Here is a 21,644-nt window from a genome sequence, read left to right as displayed (position 1 = left end):
GTTCCAGATAACACCACTGTTTTTTTTCTTTGGTTTCTGAGCCTTATCATGAGCACAGTGGTTTACCCACAACGTCTAATCCTGATGCCTGCTATGAACCGCTTTGCTATCCTGTATCTTTCAGTGGGACTGCTGGTCAGCTCTGTCAATAGCATGGTCTAACCCCATGTGATTGAGGAAGAAACTTTTAAATGTATAGAAAATTAAATTCCTCCTCATTCTATATACAAATAGGATATCCACATAGATTAAAGACATAAAGGCTCAAAGCAACCTTAAAAAGTTTTAGAAAAAAAAAGTAGATTGCTTCATAACATTCATGTAAGAAAAGATCTCTTAAAATATAAAAGGTTCATCAGTTGTAACAAATGTACCACTTTGGTGGGGATGTTTATTATGGAAGAGGTTATCCATGTGTGGAAGTGGCGGGTATGAGGGAAATCTGTGTAGCTTCTACTCAGTTTTGCTATGAACATGAAACTGCTCCAAAAAATAAAATCTATTAGGAACCATTAAGTACCAACTAAAAGATGAATACATTTCAAGATATGAACATGTTACAGTCCAATATATTGGACACCATAAAAAAGTTAAAAGGCAAGCTAGAGAAAGAGAAAATATTTAAAGATGTTTGAGAAATAATTGCAATCTAGAATACATAAAAATATTCTATGTACAAGAAAAAGACAAAAATTCCAGTATATAAACCTCCAGTTCGCAAAAGGGAAGTTCTGTACAGACAATAAATACATGGGGGAAAAGCTATAACGTGCTAGCAATAGAAACATGCAAATTAAATCAAGGTTCATTTTTATGTCTGTCAAACTGGAAAAAAGTCAAAAGCCTGACAATGACAGGTGTGGTGAGGAACCAAAAGAACTTTCAAATTCTTAATGTTAAGTAATGATGATTAATAAACATTGAAGTTTTACTATAGGGAATGTAGTTTACACTTGAGAAGAAAATATATAAGAGATTGAAAGAGCAAATTTGTATAATTTGGAGAGCAGTTTTGGCAATATCTAGCAAAATTTGAAGCTTAGGACCCAGCAAGCCAACTTCTAAAGTGTAAATCCCAGAAAAACTCTTGCACAGGAACACAAGGATATTCATTACAGCACTTTTTAAATATAATTCCAAAATGTCTGCCATTGGGGAAATGGACCCTCTTAGTTTCATTTGTGCCAATACCACACATGTGTTTCCTCTACAGGTCTGCCCACTCCCGTCTTTATGTGGTTGGAAATCAGGCGCTGACCCTATCTTTTTGCCCCCACAAACTCCACCCTTCACTTCCTCCCAATACCCCCTTATTCTCATAGGTACCTCTTTTTAGCTTGGAAAATTCCCTTCTATCATATCTCTGGCCAAAGGACCTGGTCCATGCCCACACATCCTCCTTCATTTTGCCTTTTCTGGCAGTCTTGTCTGACTTCTCCTTCAGATTGGGTTACTGATCATTAGTGGCCAGAAACATTATCCTACCTTACTCTTCCTCATAGTCAACTATCTGCTTGAATGAGGAGGAACAGAGGGAAGAGAATACATACTCATATAGGGAGAAAAACAGCATAGATTAATAACTTCAAATATTCTCCTACCATGTACTTCTACCAAATCTTTGGACAATGACACCCACATGGAAATGGGTGCCTAGGTCTGTGGGTGAGAAGAAGAAGAAGCCATGAATATCTGGTGAATTTCTTGACTCATCTGGAAGCTTGGACAGATACCTATCTACAGAAAATACACATTTGTCCATCAATAACCTTCTGCTCCTTCATTCTTCCCACCCTAGGAAGCTGGCAGAGATCAGAGTAAAACTCCTCCTGAAGCAGGATGCCACTGCGCTGTTGCATATAACTGAGAAGATAGTTGCCCTGGGCAACCTGAAAACCCTTGTACAGAGGAGCACAGCTATCAGTAACTGTAAGCAACGTGGATGGTCCAGCCATTCTCTTCCTCCTCAATCAACTTCCATCTCTAAATCTCTGTGCTCAAAAACTCAGAGGCAACCCCCTGCTCACATTTAGAGGGATGATAATGAGGCTGGCTGCCATGTTGGTGACCAGCCCTCCTCCTACCCACTGTCCACCTTTGTGGCTTCCTTTTATGATATAACAAATGAATGAATGAAGAAAATATGCCCCCCATACCTCCCTTAAGTAACAAACATGAGGAATTAAGCATGTACTTGTCCCATTTTTCTCTTTGGTTAATCCAATAACCTGTTTTCTTAGGAATGGGAGTGGAGGAGAGGAGGATTGTTTTTGTTGTTTTACATTTCAGTTTGGAAGGAGTCACTGCTCATTAACTGACCAGATTACAAAAATAACTATGGCATACACCTTAGTTCATCTTTCTAATAAGCCTGTTGGTTTGTTAGAAATAAACCTTTCCCATTGCCATTGCCAGCATCTCCACCTCCTACAAAATGTGTGGTCTTTTTCTTCAGCCCACCTCAAGAAGATAATTGAAAGGCCAGCTGAAGTTGTTTGCTTCTGTTGGAAGCAATTTCCAACAGTATAGCTCTCATGAATGAGATGTTTTATGCAGAATACACCATGTCTACCAAGGGATAGAGCAAGCAATGTATTATCTGTCAGCACAATTAGCTTCTTACTGACTTTGTCATAACCACGCACGCAGATCAATTCCTTCACTAACTTCAGGTTTGAATACCTCTATGAAATACATGGTTCCACAATCCTCAGCATGTTCACAAAAGCCTCTACGAAGGTATCACTGAAAATCTGGCAAACCTGAAAAAGCTACAACACCTTTTGGAACTTTGGGTTCACACCATTGACACTGATCCTGATGACATGCCAACTTGGGCTCCGTAGGTGCACAGAAACTGCCAGCTTTTCTTGTCATCAGAGACATTCCTGCTTCAGTTCTGCCCATCTGCCTATACCCCTGTGAGAGTGCTCACCTTCCTCAGTGATAAACTCCTCTCTTACCTTTCCAAATGTCCTTTGAATAAACTTCTTTCTCAGGAGCTTGATCTCCAGCTGTGAAAAGTCCTTCGCTTTTTGTTAAGAATTTCAGGCCCAGAAGGAACTGTCCTTTTTTCTCTCCTGTACCCTCTGTGGTTCCAGCAGGAAAGAAGGGCACAAAATCTGGTTTTAGGTTTGGGGTTTTTTTCAACAGGCCAATATTATTCACTTTACTCTGAATTTGCTTTTATTCACCTCACAGTATATTATGAGCACCCCTCCCACGTGGGACATTTAAATATCCTATATATCATTTTCCACTGCGCATGCCTGTTCATGCAAATGTGTACCACACTTTATTAAGTCACCTGTTCATGGCATTCAGATTGTTTATGGTTTATGGTCATGAAAAAATAATGCTACGAACAGCATTACGTGTATACACGTTCTTTACCAAATGTGACTTTTTAAAAAAGATTTTATTTGTTTTTAGAGAGGGAAGGGAGGGAGAGAGAGAGAGAGAGAGAGGGAAGGGAGGGAGAAAGAGAGAGAGAGAGAAACATCAATGTGCAGTTGCTGGGGGTCATGGCATGCAACCCAGGCATGTGCCCTGACTGGGAATCGAACCTGCGACACTTTGGTTCGCAGCCCACGCTCAATCCACTGAGCTATGCCAGCCAGGGCCCAAATGTGACTTTTAGTGTAAGTTAGACTTCTAGAACTGGAAAATTGCCGTAAAACATATAGTCTTGATTCAAATAATTGCTGTCACATTTATTTACCAAAACAGTCAAGGAATTCTCACCCCTACCACAAAAATAAGGGAAAGTTTCTATCTCCGAGTATTTGTCAGCAATGGTTGTTTTTGCTTATTCAAGTCATATTTCAATTTAACAGGTAAAATGAAAGGTATCTCATTATTGTTCTAATTCCATATCCTAGCGGGGGGAGAATGTAAATCCCAAGCAAAAAGAAGCGTGCCCGAGAACCTGAAATTCCGAGCCGCACACACTAGTGTCTCCTTCTGCACCCGACCCTGGTCTGAGACCTGCATTCCTCCTCACAGACGTCTGAGAAAGTTGGAAATAGCCAGTGTTTCCTTAGTAGTGTTTTCTTTCAGCTCAGTGGCATTATGTCAACTGTTATTACAAGGAAAGGCCATCGGCCCACCAGTTTAAAAAGGAAAAGGTGTGTCCAGCAGCTAAAATAAATAAAAGGGCAAACACATAGAAACAGTTTTAAAACCTAAGGGTGACAATAGCACTGAGGAAGCTGGTAGGACAAAGCCAAACTCAACGCATATAAACTCAGGCTGTCTCCTGAACTCGTTCAGCCCAGTTTTTGAAATTAAATACAGGACTACCTTGGAAAGGTCTGATGGTGGCAATGATATTAAAGAGGATTTCAAAAGTGTATTAACTGGCCCCGGCTGGTGTGGCTCAGCACCAGATTACCAGTGGATTGAGCACCAGACTGCAAAGCAAAGGGTCGCCAGTTGGATTCCTAGTCAGGGCACATGCCTGGGTTGCAGGCCAGGGCTCTAGTATAGGGCACATGAGGGGCAACCACACATTGATGTTTCCCTCCCTCTCTTCCTCTCTCCCTTCCCCTCTCTCTAAAAATAAATAAATGAAGTCTTTTTTTTTTTAAAGTGCCTTTATTGTGGTCCTTCTTTTGGGCTCACTTGATATGAATAATTTCAGAACTATTCATGACTAATGAAAGTGTGATCAAGCATAAACTATGCACCACACTAATGTATAAACACACCTAACTTCATTGTACAGCTAAACAAAAATTGATGCAACAGCAAAGTTTCAGTTTTTTAAAGTCTTCAAAGAGTGAGCAAATAAATTTCTGTTGTTTAAGCCACAGTCTATTGTATTTCACTGTAATAACCCAAACAGACTGGGACCATAAACAACCCAGATAATTTCTGATGCCTTTCATTGGTTTCAGAACAATGAAGAAGACCCCCCCAAAAAAAAGCCTTTTCTAAACATATTTTTAAAGATTTTATTTATTTATTTATTTATTTATTTATAGAGAGGGAAGGGGGAGAGAGAGAGAGAAACATCAATGTGCAGTTGCTGGAGGTCATGGCCTGCAACCCAGGCCATGACCTAACCCTGACTGGGAATCGAACCTGCGACACTTTGGTTTGCAGCCCGTGCTCAATCCACTGAGCTACACCAGCCAGGGCATAAAAAAAGCCTTATCATACATTGCAATGATCACCCAAGAATGAATTTTAGTAAAATATTTGACATGTATAAATGTAAAAGTAACTGAAAGTTAGAGAATGGTATGTACCAAAGTAGAGAAGAAGGAAAAAATTAAAATGTGAGTTGTAAATTACTTTTAATACAAAAAAATTATGGTCTCTAAAAACTTTTATTCAGCTGGTGTTTCCTTTGACAAGAGACTCTTTAAGTGTTATTATCGTTGACAAAGCTTGACATCATTTCAATGTAAATGCCCCATTCTCTTATTAGATTTCATCAAGGCTTGATGACAAATTGTCTAAGTGTTACCTTTAAGCTATAGCAGGTCCTAGAATTAGGTGGTTTGGTTCAACATTGTTTTGTTTTAACATGACAGGTTATGGGAACCTACTATTGTTTGTATCAATGGGCCTGTAGTAAAATTGATTTCATTATACATCATTTCACGTAAAGTTGAAGACTTTATCGAAGACATTACATGAGGGCTTCGTGCACAGTAGTCCCCCCAATCCACAGTTGGCTCTCCTCGGTTTCAGCTACCCACAGTCAACTGCTGTCTAAAAACCTTAAATGGAAAATTCCAGAGATAAACCATCCATAAATCTAAATTTTGAGTTGTTTTGAGTAGCGTGGTGAAGTTTTGAGCCCTCCCACTTTGCCCCACCCAGGACCATCCTCGTCCAGCATGTCCATTCTGTGTACGTTCCCCGTCTGTCAGGCACTTAGTACCCCACTCACCTATCAGATATTTTGAGGGAGAGAGAGAGAGACATACACATAGCTCTTCTTTCAATACATTGTCATAATTGTCCTATTGTATTATTAGTTATTTTTTCCATCTCTTATTGTGTCTAATTTATAAATTAAACTTTATCAGAGGTACAAACATATAGGTAGAAACAGTATAAATAAGGTTCAGTACTATCCCCAATTTCAAGCATCCACTGGGGGTCTTAGAAGGTATCACCCGAGGACACGGGGGGACTGTTGTATAGCCCCAGTGCACTTTCTACACTGGAGGTGGAAAACACCCTTTCAAGTGTTCTTTATGAAGCATAGGACCCCACAGGAAAATAAATGTCATTTATTTCTCATATGTCTCATAATATGACATTTTTATGTAAACTTAGTCATCAGAAATTTGCAAACCAAAATTAGCATGATAACAGTCCTCAATTTCATCCTCGTTGTAGATCCCTTGAATGAAAAACTGACAAATGTGACGCAGGCTTTACCCATTTACAGTATGATGCCTGAAATGAACGTCCTAGAGCACATTTAGAAACCCAAATCTAAGTCCCTTTCTCACATTCACCAACTTTTAAAGCAGTAAACAGAAGGATATTCTAAGCCCAAGGATGCTTGACATTTTCAAAACAAAACGAGAGACTTAAGTAAGATAGTAATTCTGTTCTTCTGAAGGTAATGACTTGTTCTTTTCATTTTCTTTTTATTTGTTTCCTTCAAAGTCTGCATTTACGTCACTCAGTTGCTGGCCTTAAGATGCCAGTAATTTCTAGGGCATTCTGACATACTTGTCATCATCCTCTCTCTAACAGCTTGAAGAATTGTCAGAGTAGTACTTGGACTTCTAAAAACTTCAACTCTAAAATGTATTCTTTCATACTTTGTGAGGCTTTTTATTGATAATCATGAGCTTCATGAATTGAATGTTACTTTTTCCTCTGGTAAAAACTTTGCAAGTAAAATTCTGTTTCATTCTTCATTGTATTATTTTACTCTGATATACACATTCAAATAGATTTTCCATACTGTGCAGTAACGTATCACATGTAATGTCTCATTTGTAACTGGGTTAGCATACACTGTTTCTAGCATACACTGTTTCTAGGCACCACGAAGGAAACTTGTTATGCCCATGTTAGAATATTACCAGAGTAACAGGACTAAATGATTCATCGGGTCCCTGGTCACAGTGCTCAGTGGGGCAAGTGGCACTGAACTGAGGGCTCAGGAGACTGATGCAGTTGGAAAGTCTCTTTGAGAGGTCACAAGAGACTCTCTCCCAAAACACAAAAGTATCACAAAGGAGAATGTGCTTGGCCAAGGGAAAAGAAAATATGAAAGGCACCGAGGCAAAGACCTAAGGCACTGCTCTCCGGGAATGCATGTGCAGGCTTATCATCCTCTGGGAGTTTTAAGAAGGAAAGGAAAATGGTCCACATGACAATACCTTTTCCTGAATACTGCAGAGGGTTAAAATATAACCTATGGCTGCCCTAGAGGACAGAGCTACCAGCACGAGAATGACAGGAGGACATTGGGAAGTGATACCTGCATCTGAGAAGGAAAAACTCGTGCATCTGCAGTCACTGCCCCTGAGAAAGACTTCCATAAAGATCAAGGATTTGGCGGCATGGAAAAGAGGAACTCTCTGCTCTGTGTAGAAGCCTCTGATATTGTCTTATATTGTTTTATTCATTCAGCTAGTATCTATGATTGCCTCTTGTGAATGAGCTACTAGAGAAGGATACAGCCCTGAACAAGCATAGGATTGTCCTCACACAGTTTGCCTTCTAATAAGCAGATAGATTCCCCGCTCACCTGCCTTTTCTCCTTTTGTGCCTCCTTTGCTGGTTCTCCCTCATCTGCTGATCCCCTAGATTCTGGAGTGCTCCGGAGCCCAGTCCCTGGGTTGCTTCTCTCTTTTATCCATACACTTCCTCTACTGGATCTCATCCAGTCACATGGCTTGAAGTACCAGCCACACACTAGTGACTCCTCAATCTACATCTCCAGTTGGAGCCGCCCCTCTGAATTTCAAACACCTGCCCAACAAATTCAACTGGAAGGCATTTCAAACAAGATGATTAAAACTGAACACCTCGTAACCACCTATCTGTCCCTCTCCAAAGTTTTCCCCATCGAATACAACAACCGCCTTCTCTCGTTTATCAATAAAAAACTCTGGGCATCATCCTTTGATGTGTTTCCTTCTTTTACGCCCTATAAAAAGTTGTCAGCAAATTCTGTGCTCACTTTGGCAGCATATATACTTTAAAAATTTGGAACGATACAGAGAAAATTAGCATGGCCCCTGCGCAAGGATGACATGCAAAAGTTGTCAGCAAATTCTATGTCCTCTGTCTTCAGAATCTGTCCACAATTTGGTTGTTTATCACACATCAATCTAATCCAAAAAAATTATTTTTGCCTATGTTATTTCAATCACCACCTCACCATCTTCCCTGTTTTAAATGTTTGTCCAGCTTCAGTGTATTCTCCAAAGTGCTGAAATATTCTCTTCAAACAATCATATTCCTAGGGTATAATCCAAGCAGTGGAATTGCTTTGTCAAAAGGCAGTTCCATTTTTAATTTTCTGAGGAAATTCCATACACCAGTTCAAAAGAACCTATGCACCCCAATGTTCATAGCAGCACGATTTACAATAGCAAAGAAGTGTTGGAAGCAACCTGAGTGCCATCAGTAAATGAGCGGATAAAAAAACTGTGGTACATTTGCACAATGGAATACTATGAAGCCGAAAGAAAGAAGGAGCTCCTACTCTTCATGACAGCATGGATGGAACTGGAGAGCATTACTCTAAGTGAAATAAGCCAGGCAATGAAAGGAAAATACCATATGATCTCACTTATATGCAGAACCTAATCAACAAAACAAACAAGCAAGCAAAATAGAACCAGAGACACTGAAATAAAGAACAGACTGACAGTAACCAGAGGAGAGGGGGGAGGAGGATAATGGGGGGAAGAAGGGGAAGGGTCATCAAGGAACATGAATAAAGGACCCATGGACAAAGCCAAAGGGGGTTAGGATTGAGTGTGGGAGGTGGGGGGGGGGATGCTGGTGTGGTGGGGGGTAAAAATGGAGACGAGTGTGCTTGAACAATAAAAAAAGAGAGAGAGAAAATCATATTCCTCTACTCACAACCTTCCAGTGGTTTTCCAGCTCACTCAGAATAAAAACTGGGGTCCTATGCGATCTGGTCCCCATTACCCCTTGGAGCACATCCCCTCCTACTTCCCCTTTGCAATCCATCCTAATGAAGCTGGCCTTACTGCTGCGCATTGACAGAGTAGACAAGCCCCTTGCTCAAGGCTTTGCACTTAATGTTCCCTCTTTGCCGAAAATGTTCTTTTCCAAATAATCTAAATGGTCTCAGAAAGCAGTGGCATGCACACTGAAAAGTTTAATGTTTGTGTTTCTTTTAGAATGCTTAGAACTTAGATGAGTCATTATTTTGTACTGACTCCATGCCCAATTTTGTTACGTTAGCAAGGTTCTCCACATACAAAGGGGGACCCCCCAAAACTGAAATTATCTTCTGGAGGACCGGCCCCTTGTAACACAGGCTTCCCCCGCTACGTGAGTGTTCTAGGAACCCATCTGTATCAGTGCACCAGCTGGTGTTGGTATGAGAGGTTGTGTTCAGCTTCAGTGAGTGTTTTATTGAAGAGTCAACACATTTGCCCGTTTCATGATGGGTGATTTACGAGAGCACCTGCCCACACCACAATGAGTGTTCAGCAATTTTTTACCAAAAACGGTATGACCCCTGTGCTCTACATGCCCTATTCACTCCATCTTGCCCCAACAAATTTTTTTGTTTGTTTCTCCAGATGAAAACATCCTCCAAGGGAAACATTTTGACAATGTGGAAGAGGTAAAACAAAAAACAGCAGAAGTACTAAAAGGCATCAAAACCAAGAAGTTCAAAAACAGTTTTGAGCAGTGTGAAAATGTGTAAAAAGGTTTATTGCATTAAGTGGACAGTACTTTGAAGGTGACTGAAGTTTAAACATTAAGAATAAATACATGAGTTTTTTTAAGATTTTATTTATTTATTTATTTATTTTTTAGAGAGGGAAGGGTGGGAGAGAGAGAGAGAGAAACATCAGTGTGTGGTTGCTGGGGGCCATGGCCTGCAACCTAGGCATGTGCCCTGACTGGTAATCGAACCTGTGATACCCGGTTCACAGCCTGCACTCAATCCACTGAGCTACGCCAGCCAGTGCAATACATGATTTTTTATAAATAAATTCTAGGGGTTTTTAGGTCTCCCATTGTACAATTACCTTACAGGTGCTTTAAGTCTTGTTTTAAGCCTTTTTCTCCATTCAGAGAATTCTAATTCTAACCACCACCACTATAGATTTGACATTCATTTTTGTCAGATCCTAACTTTAACATAAATCAGAGCTTAACAAGCAAGAAATATGAATGCATTTTTGAAAGATCAAAAATGGATGGAACTGGGTCAATAAATAACACAAGCCAGGAGAGTCTTGAACAACTGCTCAGTACCTGCAGAGTTAAATGCCAACCTTATGGATAGAACATCTTATATCATGGTTTGCCCAGCACAGACTTGAACGATGAAAACATTTTGCTAAGTGAAAGAAGCCACAGCCTATCATGAGATACCACTGATATGAAATGTCCGGAATAATTAAAACATAGACACAGGAGCTAGTGCTTCCTGGGGGCTGGAGGAAGGAGGAAATGGTGACTGGCGGCTAATGGGGATGGCTCCTCTGCGAGGGATGAAAGTATTCTGGAATTGGGTAGTGGTGATGGTTGCACAATTCTGTGAATAAACTAAAAATCACTACACTGTAACTGTATACTTACACTGAATTTATGGCATGTGAATTATATCTCAATAAAGTTTGTATTTTTAAAAATGTAAGGGTTAATCAGTTTTAAAAGACATTTATATAAATATCTTTTAAGAGACAAGAAAACGTTAGAGAGATACAAAAAAAATCGTTATCAGGATTCAGGAAAAGGATCATCACTTTCAGTTGGGATTATTATGGGGTCTTAGGATAAGATACAGCAATCAAACTGAACACTGAGAGATAAATGGTACTGGGGGGGATTTTTTTTTAATGGGAGGACAAGGTAAAGAAAGAAAATACCAACGAGTGGGAACAAATGTATAAGCAAAAACCTAGAGGTGGGAAATGGAGAAGAGGAAAAACTATAAAAATCCCACAGAGTTGTAAATGAAGTGTCAATGAGGACAAGAATGCCACATTAATTATTTGTAAGTCATTCATTAGACCAGAATTTTTCCACCTTAGCATTACTGACATTTTGGGCCAGATCATTTTTCACTGCAGGGAGCTGTCCTATACATTGCAGGGTGTTGAATAGCATCGTGGGCACCTCTGCCACAGTTATGACAATCAAATATGTCTGCAAATGTCCCCTTGGAGGAAGCATCGTTCCAGCTGAGAACTACTGTCTCAACAAAAGAGAGTCATTGAGGATTTGACGGGAAGAGTGAGATAAAAACTAAAATTAAGAAAGATTAAACTTGCCAAACTTCACATTCTAACCAGGTAGAGGTAGCTAGGAGAAAAAAGCTAATACACTTTTGCAATATTCCTAATCAAAGATAATAGGGTTCTGAAACATAAAAGTTATAGAACTGCAAATTAAAAATTAAATGATATTTATCTGTGGAGGGAGACACTCATTATGGGTATAGATTCAAGGAACAGGAAAAACAAGAATCAAAGATGACCTTGATATGTTGGACCTAACAGACCAAGTAGTGACTGTAAATAATACAGGAAATAGTGATAAAAGCAGATTTAGGAGGAAAGATGATACATTCAATTATTTAAATTGATATATAAAATGTGCTAAAGAAATGTCCAGATGGAAATGTCAAGCCAGGAACTGGAAAACTGAGGCCGAATTGTGAGGAACAATTCAGGACTTAGAGATTTAGCAGCAGTTTACACTGCAAGTAGAGCTGAAGTGCTGAGATTGGACTGCCTGGGAGGGGAACTGAATAGAGAATAGAAAAGGAAGCAGCCACGGGCAGATGCCCCTGGGACACCCACATCTAGATGAGTATCATACACAAAAGAAGAAAAATAGACTGCTTAGAGGAGTAGCAGAAGAACAAGACAATAAGTATCTAAAGAGACACAAAGGAGAGCTTCCGGCAAAGAAAGTGGCTGGGTTGGGTGGGTAGTGGTGTCGGCTGGCACAAATTAAAGGGTAGGACAAGAGAGAGAACACTGCTAGGAGCTTCAGGGAAGAGTAAGTTGCCGGGGTGGTGGGTGAAGATCGAAGCATTAACACGACGAGGACAGAAAAGAAAACAAAATTTTAAACACATAGGTGCTAGAAAATGGATATTTAAGGTCTTTGGTAAAGGGGGGAAAAGAAATAGGGTGATTGTGTTTCTCAAACAGAAGTGCATGTTTGTGAATGAATGTGAAATTAAATGAGAGTAACTGAAAATGTAAGAAAAGTGGACAGAGCCGAAAGCACTGATAGTGAATGGAGCATGGCTCCCGAGGAGATGGGAGTGTTTGGAATTAAAAGTACAGACGTTCAGTTTTGTAAAAGAGGAATGTATCATTCTCTAAAAAGAGATAACACACCACGGTAATACATTACAAGTTCTGTCACCAAAGAGCAATCGGGGTCCTCCTTCCTTCCCACCACCATCACTCTCCAGGCCAAATTCTAGAGGCAAAGTTTCATTGATAAAGGAAAGAAGTCTTTATTCAAAAAACCTACAGAATTTTGGAATAACAACTTTCCACACCCATTAGTCACTTAAGCCCATCAATTAAAGCTAAAATCCTTAACTCTTTAGTTATAGCTTTAATCCCTTAAGCCTATCAATTAAGGCTAAACTCTTTAGTTACAGCTTTAATCATTTAAGTCTATCAATTAAGGCCATAGTCTTTAACTCCTGAGTTCCCCTATCATTCCCTTGTTAGTTTTTGATGATCTTATTTCTATAGGATTAGTTTACAAAAGAGCGTTGGAAACTACACAATGTTGGAAGAAAGGCAGGCTTCTGCCTCAGATCCCAGCTCTTCTAAAACACCCAGTGAAGAACAACCCTGCCCCCCTCTGCCAGGCCAGCCCGATCCTGGCAGCACCCAGAATTTCTTCACCCATCCAAAACACAGTCCTTTGGGAAAGGCAGGCAGCTGCAGCACTATCACCCAGGCACGCTCCAGGAAAAGAGAGTCAAAAAGTCAGTCTCTGTCCTTCCTTTATTTTAAATCTTCTGGCCCATAATTCCATGAGCTCCAGAGGCGTTCAGCTAGTGAGCCAACCCCACCTGAGACCATTTACCATTGTGTCCGGCAACCTCCTCCTACTGCCACAACCTCCTCCTCCTACTGCCCCTCCCTCCTCCTCCCCAGTGATCTGATCACATCTCTCCGTCTGGATTTGAAAATGATTCTGTAAACAAATTATTGTACAGGTAATTTAACCTGAAAATGTTTACATAGAGAAGAGCTCTTTAAAATGAAAGAGTTTAACGTGACTTTCCTATTCTTGGGAACACTTGGAAAGAGGCACGTTTTCACCTTTCTCAGAGCCAGAGGTGCTCACAGACCAGAGCGAGATCTCTGCGCTCTACTTCATTATTCCGTCCAGACCAAGTTCCCAGAGTGTGATGAGCACATGCTCAGTTAAATATGAGATGAAAACCCTTTGCAAATCCAGAAATGTTATTTTGAGATTATCCATGGATCTTGGTCTATTTTATACCTTTATACTGCCAGTGATGGCAAGTGACTATCATATTATAGTGAATTATCTTCCTAAGTAAGTTCTATTTTAACTTACCCTGCAAATACCCAAGGTTTGGCATCAAGACAAAAAATGAACATAAGCAGAAATGTTGTGCAATTTGAGTTTCATTTCTTAAATTCTCTGAGAAACGCTGACTAATTCCTGCATTCCCTTTCATTCACTTTTCCCTTATCAGCACAAGAATGAAATAAGACAAGGCTGTGTTGCAAGACAATTAATACAAAACATCAATAAAATGTCAGTGAATCATAACACCAACTATGTAAGTTGGGCACGATTTTTTTTAAAGATTTTATTTATTAATTTTTACAGAGGGAAGGGAGGGACATAGAGAGAGAAACATCAATGTGCGGTTGCTGGGTGTTATGACCTGGAACCCAGGCATGTACCCTGGCTGGGAATTGAACCTGCGACACTTTGGTTCACAGCCCACGCTCAATCCACTGAGCTACGCCAGCCAAGACCTGGGCAAGATTTTAACACCCCAAATGTTATTTTCCACCCAGTAAATGAGAGGGAAGCACTAGTATTCATTTTGCTTTGTTAAATTAATGTCCCTTTGTTCTTTAAGTTGCACTAGATAAAGCTATTACAATTCCCAATAAAATATGAAGGTTAATTAGTCTTCACAAAATAAAGATATCTTATTTTTTTTACTTTTTTAAATTGCTGTTCAAGTACAGTTGTCTTCATTTTTCGATCACAGTTCTCCCCACCCCAGTCATCCCCACTTCCCACCTCCAATCCTACCCCTCTTTGGTTTTGCCCATGTGTCCATGTTCCTGAAAACCTTCCCCTCTTTCTGCCCCAGTACCGCCTCCCACCTCCCCAAGATATTTTCTTCTATCTGAAGAGAGGTAAAAATGAATAAGCAGCGTGTGAACAAACATGTATCAAGATTGGCAAAACACTGACCATTTGTTCAGGTCGGGTGATGTGAACGTGGACTGCTTTGTCCTGTTCACTCTACTCTGAGTGTATTTGAATATCTTCGTTTATAAATAAATAAGTAGTAAATCGTTCTTATCACATTTGTTCGTGAACGTGTTCAGTTCCGAAAGACAAAAACCTCATACTTCTGCTCTAGAACTGAAGGACTTGGTAAGTAAACCAATTAGTGGAGATCTGTGGTGTGGTAGGCAGAATGGTCCTCCAAAGATACCCACATCTTAAATCCTAGAACCAATCAGTGTATTGCTTTATGAGACAGTTATTAATTTTATATGTCACCTTGGCTGGCCAGGGGATGCAACACTAATCCTTAATTCTGGGTGTGTCTGAGGGTATTTCTGGATGAGATTAGCATTTGAGTGGATTGTCTCAGGAGATCACCTTTCCCAAGGTGGAGGTGCATCATATAGTCCACTAAGGGCCTGCAAAGAACAAGAGGCTCCTTTTTTCTGCCTTGATGTCAAGATACAGCATCTCTTCTTATCTACTCCTTCCGCTGGACTTGGATGTATATGGTCAGCTCCTTCGGTTCTTGGGCTTTGGCATTTGGACTGGAATAACACCACAAGCTTTCCTGGATCTCCAGCTTGCAGATAGCAGATCATGGGACTTCTCAATCTCAACAATCGCAAAACTGAGTGGACAATGCCTCACAATAAATAAATACACATCCACTTTACATCTGTTTTATAAATAAATAAATATTCGAATATTACCAATATAAATATATACACCCTATCAGCTGCTTCTCTGTAGAATCCTGACTAACATGCCTTACGTGACAAAAGGGGCTTTGCAGAGGTACTTAAGGTTACAGACCTAAATTGGGAAGATTAGTCTGGATCCTCCTAACCAGATGGGCCCAATCCATTAACAAAAGCTCCAAAGCGTGAACTTTCTGAAGAGGAGATGTCATGCTGAGGGAAGGTCAGAGAGATTCAAAGCATGGGGAGGACTCAAGAGGAAGCTGCTGGTTTGAAGATGCGGGGTGGAGGGGGCGCGGATTGTGACAAGGAATTGTGGCAGCCTTAAAGAGAGGAGGGAGGCTCCTGGCTGACAGCCAGCAGGGCAGCAGGGACCTCAGCCCTGCAGCCACAGTTTCTGAATCCTGTCAACAGCCTCGATGAGCTTGGAAGGAGACGCTCCCTTGGAGCCTTCAGATACGAGTCCAGCTCGCCAACAACTCAATCTCAGCCTGTGAAACCTGGGCCAGAGAACCAGCTGAGCTCTCCAGACCCCGGACCCACAGAACTGTGAGACAATAAATGTGCGTTGTTTTAAGGGGTTAAACCTGTGGCGATGTTAAGGGAACAATAGGTAACAAACACATCCTACATAAAAAAGGTTCAACAGCTGGACAACCTTTGACATGGCTGATTCCTAACACAAAAGGTAAGACAGCAAGAAATAATTATAATTTGTTTTAATTGTTATATTGGGAAAATATATAAAAAGAAGTTGTAATAGAGAAAAGTGTATGACATCATGTGTGATGCGCTCATAAGGGACATATAAACCGATCCGAAGTTGTAGGAGAGTAATCGCTGATATGAATAAGAAGTCAGGATAACATGGTTCACCTTTGGGCTAAAATTCCACACCTACTTTTAAGGAAATAATTCCAGTAGTATTTCTTACATATAACCCAGTAATTCCACATCTATATGAAAGAAAATAATTTAGATACATTTTATATGACAATAAATATTAAAATATGAAGAAAAGTAGACTATAAAGATAGTCATCACAGTGCAGCATGTAACAGCAGAATCAGAAACACTCCACGCATCCAGCACAAGGAATCGGTTAATTTGGGGTGCGCCCACATAATGGCGTGCTGTAGAGCCAGTTAATATATCATGTCATAGACACGTACTTATTGACATGTAAAGTATTTTAAGAGAAAAGCATCAGGTAAAAAAAGTAAATTGAAAAATTACAGAAAGTGTCTGAAAGTGTATGCACCAAAATTTCACCAATTCTCGGTCCTCTCTGCTGGTCTGCATCTTTTGGGTTTTCTTTTATCGTTGTAGATTTAGTAAAAAGCAAACAAAAAATTATTTTAATTAAGTAAACCTTTCTGTACTTATACAAGGTGGTGGAAAAGTCAGTTTACAATTGTAAGTACATAAGACAAAGTTAATTCTCATATTATTTATTAAGTATTGTGTTATTTTCCATGCAAACAACTGTAAAATTTCCCCACCCTGTATTTCCAGAAAGTTACTTGCTCAACTAGGACAAAAATGATTATATATATTTCATAACATATGACAAAATATTTCTTCTTTATTTGGAGCAAAAAATTAAGATAAGGAGTGTCCTCCTCTCCCTCAGATGTTTGCAGATATGGTATAAGAAAACTTGTCACTAGTTCATTACATCAAAACTATATCTACTACCCCTCTACTATCATTACATCCTTTCATTCTGTTTAAATTAAGCAACAAATTTCATTGGTCAGATTCATTTGTCTGAACCTAAATAATACCCAGTGTAAGAGCTTTCATTGACCTTAAACTACAACCAGAGATGCCCCCTAAACTCCGTCCCCATCTCTTCCTGCACGACCACAGAAACTACCTGGAAGCCTGTGTCCAGACACTGGCTACAGAACCAAACCTGATTCTGTCGACTCTGAATGTATCAAAGATTGTGGTAAAATCTGGCTTCAAGGAAGAAAGGAAGTGAAAAATTAGTTTTTGGAGATAAGTACCTATCTGAGACAAATCTGAAATACACATTTAAAGAGATTTTTCTCAATTTCAACCTTCAGTTCTTGTATTGAGTGGGACTGGATGGCTTTTTAACTAAAATCAAAAGATTGTATTTGAAATATGTGGTGTATTTGAAATATGTGGTGTACTTAGTTGTTGCTAAGTCCCCGATTGCTATTAAAGCACAGGAAACAAATATTGGGGTTGATTCTTTTTTAAAGCAATCATTTCCATTTAGCCCAGTAGTATGCCGGAGAGTTTATTGTTCACATTTTGAACTTGATAGCTTGAAATTAGCAAATGCTACAATCAGAGCTGTTCTCTCTCCCTGCCCCCTCCCCACCGGCCCTCATCTTCCCTCCCTCTCTTTTTTTCTTGAAGTTCGGATTAAGGCACTGCATTGCTTCAACCCCTCCCAACCCACTGGGAAGACATAAAGTAGTTCTGCAAGCATCACAGTCTACACAGTCACATGCACGCTTGGCTTTTGGTCTCTGCAGTAGCCTTGGTCAGCTGAGAATCACTGGACAGTAGCAACATCCACTGCATACCATTGAATCTGCAGCACCAAGGAGGCTGCATAGCCAAGCACTCCTTGGCTTGTACTTCTTTTATCCTACATAGACCCTGCTTAGGATGGAAAGATAAATCAGGTGGATGGAGCAGCACAAAACCACAAAAACTAGGGGTGCAGTACATGTACACAGGAGTACACTTGAGGACTAGTGCAAAAAACAAAAATGTTATTTGGATCCATCAGAGTCTATTTTTATGGCTAATTAGACCCAATTCGTAATACTATCTTATTAAATACCACTAGAAGCAGTGTGTGAATAAACTGGAAAGTGGGCAAATAGGAGGCAAATAAAAACTAGTAGCATTGTCAGAGATGTCTTCATTTGGTGGATCCTAAGCTAATTCGGCATGCAGCCAATGCCCAATTATTCCAAAAGTGATTACATATCTGATTTCTTCCTTTCTCCTTAGTATACTGTTTGGCATTTTAAACTAGTATGTATTATTCTTCAATCAAATATCACATTTAGAAATTATATACAGACCTCCTTATAAATTAGATGTTCTTCTCTATTGTGAGCTAGCAATAGTTCAGAATAAATATATACAAGAATGAAAGGGGACAAAGCATTGTTTTTTTAATAATCAGAAATTATCCTGGTGTGGAATTTCAAGCATAAGGACACAGGTAAAGTTTTTCTGAAAGTAGAAATCTACTCGTGAACCCAACAAATGTTTATTGAGCCAATACTATACATGAGACACTTCTTGTTGCTGTGCTGAATCAAAATGATGGAAGATAATCCCATCCCTGATGGAGATGAATAGATGATACTTTACATCCACCATATGAGTGAGTCATACAAGTGAAATGGTGGTGATGAAGGATATATATATATATATATATATATATATATATATATATATATATATGCAATAATATATATCAAGGCTATATATATATATATATATATATATATATATATATATTGCATAAAGATATATATACACACATCTTTATGGAGCAGGTGAGATTTGAACTTGACCTTAAAAGATGGAAAGATTTTCCATAGAGTGAACTATGGGTGCTTGTTTTAACCTATATCACATCCAATAATTATTGCTTACATCAACATATACCCAATATTAACATGGAAACAAACTTTTCCACTAATAAGTAGTCAGTTATCTGTAATTTCCTTTCTCACACTTGTTTAGAGGAGTGGTTCTCCACTTGAGATGCATCAGAACCTCCTGAAAGGCTTGTTGGAACACAGATTCCTTGTTGGACCTCACCCAATGCTTCTGACTTGATAGGTCTGGAGTACAACTCAAGCATTTGACTTCCTAGGGGATGCTGGGAGTGCTGGTCCGATGACCACAATTTGGGTCACTGATTTAAAGCCACTGCTTTGATGTTTTACACCCTTCAGATGTATCCCTGCTTCCCAACAGCCTAGCAGATCTACAGAAAAGTCTCAACCTCTCAGCACTTGGTTTCAGTATTTGTAAGGTAATGACAATAACTTGTAAGCTTGTTTTGACAATTAAATTGAGTAATGTGTAAACGAATTACTCAATTAAAGTGAGTAATGAGGAGCCTGGCATAAGTTCCTTGCACTGGATAGCAATGATTACAACTAGGGAAAAAACTAGTGGATGAGGGTATATGCCAAGTGTCATGGACTGAATGTTTGCGTTCCTCCAAGATTCACTGGTTAAGACCTTAAAGCCCAATATGATGGTATTTGGAAGTAGGGCTCTTGAGAAGTACGCAGGTTTAAAGGAGATCATGAAAGCGTGTCCTTGTGATGGAGTTAATGTCCTTGTAATAAGACGAAAAGAAGCCAGAGTTCTCTCTCCTCGCTCCCTCTCTGTCTCCTCCTTCTTGCCCTTTTCTGCATTAGCAGGCACCAAGTAAGCACCTGTGAGCACACAGCTAGGAGGTGGGGGCCGACAAGCCATGAAGCAGGTCTTCACCAGGCACTGAATCTTGCAGCATCTTGATCATGGACTTCCCAGCCTCTAAAACTGTGAGAAATATATTTCTGTCATTTAAGACCCCTAGCCCACAGTATTTTGTTACAGCAGCTCAAGTAGACTAAGAGACCAAGAAAACAGTGTGAGATATGGTACTGAGGTGGGGATGGATCATTTGTGTTCATAGAATGGCAAGCGGTTAAGGCAAGCTAGGATGTAACATTCGTGTGGAGGAAAGGAAGGAGCGGAGCTATCAGAGGACCTGAATGAGAATTGGAAAGAACCCTGGAGTTCCTTGGGTACCCCTTTCTTCCTAATCATCTAATGTTTCTGATAGTTATTGGCCTCTACTTTCTCTCGAAGTGCCCACTATTTCTAGAAGAGCAACAGGACTACTCAAATAACTAGCCAGCAATCATAAAAGTGGAAATGACTTCAGGGCAAAGACAATTTCACTGTTCTCAAGGCAGAAGAGCAGTGAAAATGCTCCATCTGAGAACTCTATGAATGTTCCAAGAGGACCCTCATACTGAAACTGTACCGAGACCTATATTACAAAGAGGCACTTAAGCATCCTTTTCACTAACCTAGGTCTGCAAGTTTTTTATCTTTTTGTTTTGAAATTGGCCCCTAGCAATTTGTACTAGGTTTTCAAAACACACTTATTTTGGTAGATAGACCTACTGGCCCAGCTCTTTTTGCTTTGTTTTGTTATGATTAAATGTGTTAGAATGATGCTATAAACAGAGCAAGTTGCCACCACATTTCAAGTAGCTGAGGTATAAGAAATTAGTGTAAATTTGTAAGTAGGACATGAATACCACTTGTTGATGTAATTGACATGGTTATGGTGTGCCAGATCCTTGCTATTCAGAGCATTGCATGAGGACTATTAGAAATGCAGAATCTCAGGTGCCAACCACTTACTGAACCAGAATTTGTGTATTAACAGGACCCCCTCGTGATTCATATTCACATTAATATTTGAGAAATATGAGCTAGGCACTCACAAAATTTTAACATTCCTTTAAGAGAGTCTTTCCAACAACTACCTGCCCCCCAAGACACTCATCAGCTTATCATACTTAATAGTGAAATAAATAAAATATTATACTCATATTGCTGGAATGTAGGAGATAGGGATTTCCAAGTTTGCAAAGGTGCAGGCACGTAATAGCTAGAACATGGCATGCAATCATGTTCAATTACCTTGAAATTCCTAAACCAAAGGAATAAAAAGAGAAATTAGTCCATTTTTGATCATTATACCTGAATTCATTATTGTTGAAGCCATCTGCTCCTGACATAGCCAGATCTTCAAGGAGATTTCTGTACATCACGGAAAACACGAGAGGGACAGGTACACTGCATATTAACAGCTAGGACTTAAACCTCCAAATGTTGTTTAGCACCACCTAAACAAGCACCTAACTTGGTCAGCCTGCACCCTGCAGGTACTAAAGGTCTACCAAAGCATCTCACTCCTTTTATCCCTTTACCCTGGACCCCTGACTGCCTCTCCTTGGTTTCCTAAGGCCCACGATTCTTCTGATGGAAGGTGGGCCAAAGAGGCAATGCAAAACAAAACGGGAAACGATCCAAATTGGAAGTTGGGGAGAGAAACAGAGAGAGAATGAAATTAAAAGAAAACTCCATGCTGAAGGTAAACATGAATTCCTTTATTGCTACTTCCTTCCTCATCACTCAAGGGCAAGTATGTGAACTTATCCTATGGCCTGTATCATACAG

General features: G+C 39.8%; 1 non-coding gene and 1 pseudogene across 1 annotated transcript; one reads left to right on the top strand and one right to left on the bottom strand.

The window, feature by feature from the left end:
* Positions 1-2,362: 2,362 nt before the first annotated feature.
* LOC123826929 lies at positions 2,363-21,232 on the bottom strand (annotated as a pseudogene).
* On the top strand, positions 8,157-8,268 carry LOC123827587. Its single transcript, XR_006787251.1, has one exon. It is a non-coding gene; the product is annotated as a U6 spliceosomal RNA (small nuclear RNA).
* Positions 21,233-21,644: the final 412 nt, after the last annotated feature.

This window comes from Phyllostomus hastatus, unplaced genomic scaffold (genome assembly GCF_019186645.2).
Source record: "Phyllostomus hastatus isolate PE091 unplaced genomic scaffold, TTU_PhHast_1.1 phas_contig_86, whole genome shotgun sequence".
Lineage (NCBI taxonomy): Eukaryota > Metazoa > Chordata > Mammalia > Chiroptera > Phyllostomidae > Phyllostomus > Phyllostomus hastatus.
The sequence above is the reverse complement of the archived record's forward strand: the minus strand, read 5'-3'. Positions and strand labels throughout refer to the sequence as shown.